Here is a 7,500-nt window from a genome sequence, read left to right as displayed (position 1 = left end):
ACAGTACACAGCCGGCGCTTCTTTGTTTACATTCCCGGAAGATGCAGTCAAGATGGAAGAACTCGGATAACAGAGACTCTAACCAGGAGGACTTTTGACTTCGTACACAGACGCCTGTAGAGAACTGGGACAACACAGACTCTTACCAGGATTACTTTGATTTGGATGACAAAGACGCAGACGTGCTACTGTGAGTATGCAGCTTTGGCTTCTAAACATTTGATCGCTTGACCGTATGTGCGCAACTTTTTTTTGCGTATGTACGTAACTTTTTTAAAATATATAAGCTTTATGAACCTTGGGTTAGGTGAACGGTCTTTTGGGCTGAGTGATTGTGTGTGTTGATCAGGTGTTTGAATTGTATTGGCGTGTTCTATGGAGCTAGGAGCTAGCAGAGGAGCTAGGAGCTAGCGTAACAAACACGCAGGTGTTTTTATCCATCCATCCATCCATCCATCTTCAACCGCTTATCCGGAATCGGGTCGCGGGGACAGCAGCTCCAGCAGAGACCCCCAGACTTCCCTCTCCAGAGCAACATTTGCGACTTCCTCCTGGGGAATCCCGAAGCGTTCCCAGGCCAGAGAGGAGATGTAATCCCCCCATCTGGTCCTTGGCCTGCCGCGGGGCCTCCTCCCAGTGGGACGTGCAACGAGGACCTCCCTAGGGAGACGCTCGTGAGGCATCCGCACGAGATGCCCGAACCACCTAAGCTGGCTCCTTTCCAAGCGAAGGAGCAGCGGCTCTACTCCGAGTCTCTCTCGGGTGACTGCACTTCTCACCCTATCTCTAAGGGAGATGCCAGCCACCCTTCTGAGGAAACTCATTTCGGCCGCTTGTATCCGCGATCTTATTCTTTCGGTCATTACCCACACTTCATGACCATAGGTGAGAGTAGGAATGTAGATAGCTCGGTAGACCGAGAGCTTTGCCTTCTGGCTCAGCTCCCGTTTCGTCACAACAGTGCGGCAGAGAGACTGCAATACTGCCCCAGCTGCTCCGATTCTCCGGCTGATTTCCTTCTCCATCTTTCCCTCACTCGTGAACAAGACCCCGAGATACTTAAACTCCTCCACCTGCGACAGAGTCCTGTCCCCTACCCGGACTGTACAAACCATCGGTTTCCTGCTGAGAACCATGGCCTCAGATTTGGAGATGCTGATCCTCATTCCAGCCGCTGAACACTCGGCTGCGAACCGATCCAGTGAGAGCTGAAGGTCACGAACCGAAGGTGCCATCAGGACCACATCATCTGCAAACAGCAGTGACGCAACCTTTAGCCCCCCGAGACGTATACCCTCTCCGCCATGGCCACGACTCCGCCTAGAAATCCTGTCCATGAAAATCACAAACAGGATAGGTGACAGAGCGCAGCCCTGGCGGAGACCAACCCCCACTGGAAACGGATCCGACTTACATCCAAGCACCCGGACACAACTCTCGCTTTGGTTGTACAGAGATTGGATGGCCCTCAGCAGGGTTCCCCTCACTCCGTACTCCCTCAGCACCTCCCACAAGATCTCCCGAGGGACGCGGTCATACGCCTTCTCCAAATCCACAAAACACATGTAGACTGGATAGGCATACTCCCAGGCCCTCTCCAGGATTCCCGCAAGCGTAAAGAGTTGGTCAGTTGTTCCACGACCAGGACGGAATCCACATTGCTCCTCTTGAATCTGAGGTTCGACTATCGGCCGGACCCTCCTTTCCAGTACCTTGGCGTAAACTTTCCCAGGGAGGCTGAGTAGTGTGATACCCCTGTAATTAGCACACACCCTCTGGTCCCCCTTTTTGAAAAGGGGAACCACCACCCCAGTCTGCCACTCCCTCGGCACTGTCCCAGACTTCCACGCAATGTTGAATAGGCGTATCAACCAAGACAGCCCATCAACACCCAGAGCCTTCAGCATTTCTGGACGGATCTCGTCAACCCCCGGAGCTTTGCCACTGTGGAGTTGTCTAACTACCTCAGTGACTTCACTCCGAGAGATCGACGTCGATCCCCCATCATCCTCAGGCCCTGCTCCTATCAGGGAGGGTGTGTCTGATGTATTTGGGTTCAGGAGTTCCTCAAAGTGCTCTTTCCAACGCCCCACGACTTCCTCACTTGAAGTCAGCAAAGTCCCATCCTTGCCGTACACAGCTTGGATGGTTCCCTGCTTCCCCCTCCTGAGGTGCCGTATGGTCTTCCAGAACAGCTTTGGTGCCGCCCGATAGTCCTTCTCCATGGATTCCCCGAACTGCTCCCACACCCTCTGCTTAGCCTCGTCCACAGCCACGGCCGCTGCCCTTCGGGCCCGTCGGTACCTTGCAACTGCCTCCGGAGTCCCCTGGGATAACATACCCCGGTAGGACTCCTTCTTCAGTCGGACGGCTTCCCTGACCACCACTGTCCACCAGGGTGTTCGAGGGTTACCACCCCTTGAGGCACCTAAGACCTTCTGGCCACAGCTCGCATCTGCAGCTTTAGCAATAGAGGCTTTGAACATTGCCCATTCCTGTTCAATGTCCCCAACCTCCACAGGGATGGCAGAGAAGTCCCGCCGGAGGTGGGAGTTGAAGTCCTTCCGGACAGAGGACTCCTCCAAACGTTCCCAGTTCACCCGCACTACACGCTTGGGTTTGCCAGGTCTGTCCAGAGGTTTCCCCCGCCATCTAACCCAACTCACCACCAGATGGTGATCAGTTGACAGTTCAGCCCCTCTCTTCACCCGAGTGTCCAAAACATACGGCCTCAGATCAGCTGATACGATTACAAAATCGATCATTGATCTTTGGCCTAGGGTGCTCTGGTACCAGGTACACCTATGAGCATCCTTATGCTTGAACATGGTGTTTGTTATCGCAAGTCCGTGACTAGCACAGAAGTCCAATAACAATCCACCACTCAGGTTCAGATCAGGGAGACCGTTCCTCCCAATCACGCCAGTCCAAGTATCACTGTCATTGCCCACGTGCGCGTTGAAGTCCCCCAGCAAGACTATGGAATCCCCTGCCGGCGCCCCATACAGGACCCCATGCAAGGTATCCAAGAAGGCTGAATACTCTGAACTCCTGTTTGGTGCGTATGCACAAACAACAGTCAGAGTTTTCCCCCCTCCAACCCTAAGGCGAAGGGAGGCGACCCTCTTGTCCACTGGGGTGAACTCCAACGTACAGGCACTCAGCCGGGGACTCGTGAGTATCCCCACACCCGCCTGTGCCCTCACACCCTGAGCAACTCCAGAAGTGAACAAGGTCCATCCCTTGTCCAGGAGTGTGGTTTCAGAGCCCTTGCTATGCGTAGAGGTAAGCCCCACCAGATCCAACCGGTAGCGCTCCACCTCTCGCACCAGCTCAGGCTCCTTCCCCACCAGCGTAGAGACGTTCCACGTCCCGAAAGTCAGCCTCTGCTGCCCTGAATTGGTCCGTCCGGAGCCTCCACTTTCACCGCCATCCACTTGGCAGCGCACCCGACCCCACTGGTTCCGACCGCGGGTGGTGGGCCCACGTGGCAGAGAAGATGGTGTGTCCACGTAGCTTCTTCGGGCTGTGCCCGGCCGGGCTCCGTGGCAAGCCCGGCCACCAGGCGCTCGCTGACGAGCCCTACCTCCGGGCCTAGCTCCGGAGGAGGGCCCCGGGCTTCCTCCGGGCCGGGTAACGCATCCTCTTTTAGGGTAGTTCATGGGGGGTATCGTAACCCTGATGGGGGGGGCATTCGGGTGCTACACCTTGCCCAAGGGTGACCCGGAACTATGTAAGGCAGGGGCGTTCAACTCCCTGAGGCTTAATACAAGCCCACATACCAGGTGTTTTTATGCAGGATTAATTTGTGGAATATTAAATATAAGCCTGGTTGTGTTGTGGCTAATAGAGTATATATATGTCTTGCGTTTATTTACTGTTGTAGTCATTCCCAGCTGAATATCAGATACCGTGAGTATGCAGCCTTGGCTGCTAAACATTTTACAGCTTGACCGTATGTGCGCGTCACGTACGTAACTTTTTAAAAATATATAAGCTTTATGAACCTTGGGTTAGGTGAACGGTCTTTTGGGCTGAGTGATTGTGTGTGTTGATCAGGTGTTTGAATTGTATTGGCGTGTTCTATGGAGCTAGGAGCTAGCAGCGGAGCTAGGAGCTAGCGTAACAAACACGCAGGCGTTTTTTTGCAGGATTAATTTGTGGCATATTAAATATAAGCCTGGTTGTGTTGTGGCTAATAGAGTATATATATGTCTTGTGTTTATTTACTGTTGTAGTCATTCCCAGCTGAATATCAGGTCACCCCCGGCTCTCACAGCATCTTCCCTATCTGAATAGCTTCAACTCCCCACTAGTCCTTCACTTGCACTTTACTCATCCACAAATCTTTCATCCTCGCTCAAATTAATGGGGAAATTGTCGCTTTCTCGGTCCGAATCTCTCTCACTTCATGCGGCCATCATTGTAAACAATAGGGAACTTTGCGTATATGTTCAACTGACTACGTCACGCTACTTCCGGTAGGGGCAAGCCTTTTTTTTATCAGATACCAAAAGTTGCAATCTTTATCGTCGTTGTTCTATACTAAATCCTTTCAGCAAAAATATGGCAATATCGCGAAATGATCAAGTATGACACATAGAATAGATCTGCTATCCCCTTTAAATTAAAAAAAAATCATTTCAGTAGGCCTTTAAAGGCCTATTGAAATCAATGCCCCTACCGGAAGTAGCGTGATGTAGTCAATTGAACATATACGCAAAGTTCCCTATTGTTTACAATGATGGCCGCATGAAGTGAGAGAGATTCGGACCGAGAAAGCGACAATTTCCCCATTAATTTGAGCGAGGATGAAAGATTTGTGGATGAGTAAAGTGCAAGTGAAGGACTAGTGGGGAGTTGAAGCTATTCAGATAGGGAAGATGCTGTGAGAGCCGGGGGTGACCTGATATTCAGCTGGGAATGACTACAACAGTAAATAAACACAAGACATATATATACTCTATTAGCCACAACACAACCAGGCTTATATTTAATATAACACAAATTAATCCTGCATAAAAACACCTACGTGTTTGTTATGCTAGCTCCTAGCTCCTCTGCTAGCTCCTAGCTCCATAGAACGCGCCAATACAATTCAAACACCTGATCAACACACACAATCACTCAGCCCAAAAGACCGTTCACCTAACCCAAGGTTCATAAAGCTTATATATTTTTAAAAAGTTACGTACGTGACGCGCATATACGGTCAAGCTATCAAATGTTTAGCAGCCAAGGCTGCATACTCAAGGTACCTGATATTCAGCTGGGAATGACTACAACAGTAAATAAACACAAGACATATATATACTCTATTAGCCACAACACAACCAGGCTTATATTTAATATGCCACAAATTAATCCTGCATAAAAACACCTACGTGTTTGTTATGCTAGCTCCTAGCTCCTCTGCTAGCTCCTAGCTCCATAGAACGCGCCAATACAATTCAAACACCTGATCAACACACACAATCACTCAGCCCAAAAGACCGTTCACCTAACCCAAGGTTCATAAAGCTTATATATTTTTAAAAAGTTACGTACGTGACGCGCATATACGGTCAAGCTATCAAATGTTTAGCAGCCAAGGCTGCATACTCACGGTACCTGATATTCAGCTGGGAATGACTACAACAGTAAATAAACACAAGGCATATATATACTCTATTAGCCACAACACAACCAGGCTTATATTTAATATGCCACAAATTAATCCTGCATAAAAACACCTACGTGTTTGTTATGGTAGCTCCTAGCTCCTCTGCTAGCTCCTAGCTCCATAGAACACGCCAATACAATTCAAACACCTGATCAACACACACAATCACTCAGCCCAAAAGACCGTTCACCTAACCCAAGGTTCATAAAGCTTATATATTTTTAAAAAGTTACGTACGTGACGCGCACATACGGTCAAGCTATCAAATGTTTAGCAGCCAAGGCTGCATACTCACGGTACCTGATATTCAGCTGGGAATGACTACAACAGTATATAAACACAAGACATATATATACTCTATTAGCCACAACACAACCAGGCTTATATTTAATATGCCACAAATTAATCCTGCATAAAAACACCTACGTCTTTGTTATGCTAACTCCTAGCTCCTATGCTAGCTCCTAGCTCCATAGAACACGCCAATGCAATTCAAACACCTGATCAACACACACAATCACTCAGCCCAAAAGACCGTTCACCTAACCCAAGGTTCATAAAGCTTATATATTTTAAAAAAGTTACGTACATACGCAAAAAAAAAAGTTGCGCACATACGGTCAAGCGATCAAATGTTTAGAAGCCAAAGCTGCATACTCACGGTAGCACGTCTGCGTCTTTGTCATCCAAATCAAAGTAATCCTGGTAAGAGTCTGTGTTGTCCCAGTTCTCTACAGGCGTCTGCGTATCGAAGTCAAAAGTCCTCCTGGTTAGAGTCTCTGTTATCCGAGTTCTTCCATCTTGACTGCATCTTTCGGGAATGTAAACAAAGACGCGCCGGCTGTGTACTGTTGTTGCTGACTTCGTTCGAAAAATACGTCCGTTTCGCACCGACAACTTTCTTCTTTGCTTGCTCAGCTTCTTTCTCCATAATGCAATGAACATAATTGCAACAGATTCACGAACACAGATGTCCAGAATACTGTGGAATTATGAAATGAAAACAGAGCTTTTTTGTCTTGTATTCAATGGGGAAGGCATACCTCTGTTCCCCGGGCTACGTCACGCGCATACGTCATCCTCAGAGGCGTTTCGAACCGGAAGTTTAGCGGCAAATTTAAAATGTCACTTTATAAGTTAACCCGGCCGTATTGGCATGTGTTATAATGTTAAGATTTCATCATTGATATATAAACTATCAGACTGCGTGGTCGGTAGTAGTGGGTTTCAGTAGGCCTTTAAGGCCCCTACACATGATACGCGGTAAAACACTTTGAACCGGCCGTTCCATTCAGTGCCTATGGAAGAGGCGGTAGCGGGGCGCACCGCTGTGTCCGAGTTTTCCGAACTATTTAACGTTGCATTAAAGTCGTATCCAGATGTCTGAAGAAAACGTAATGCTTGGAGGTTAAGATGTAGTCACCAGCTAACGGTTGTTAGAATACTAAGGTCGATTTAGCCGTTTACTGGCACTCTGCTCCCAACCTCGCGGTGAGCCCAGAGCAAAAAGCTGATTATGAGAATCGAGCTAGCTCAGCACTACAGCCCACATACTTGTTACCAGAGAGAGATATTGTAAACATCCAGGACAGCTAACTTACTGGGGCCAGAAGCCCTTATTCCTTATTCTTCCTCCTGTCTGCCCATAGCACTGTACTCATAACAAGTATGATCACAACTAGTGATTTTAATACTGTGAATTGTGTTGCCAGTATTTTTATTTGTATTAACATTTATCAGGTAACAGATTAATTCTCTTGCTCTCGTTCTGAATGTGTTTTTATTTTTTAGATTTCTAGTTCTCTTTAAAACAAGTAATGAACTACTTTAATGTATGG

Source organism: Entelurus aequoreus, linkage group LG13 (assembly GCF_033978785.1).
Source record: "Entelurus aequoreus isolate RoL-2023_Sb linkage group LG13, RoL_Eaeq_v1.1, whole genome shotgun sequence".
NCBI lineage: Eukaryota > Metazoa > Chordata > Actinopteri > Syngnathiformes > Syngnathidae > Entelurus > Entelurus aequoreus.
Note: the sequence above shows the minus strand (reverse complement) of the source record.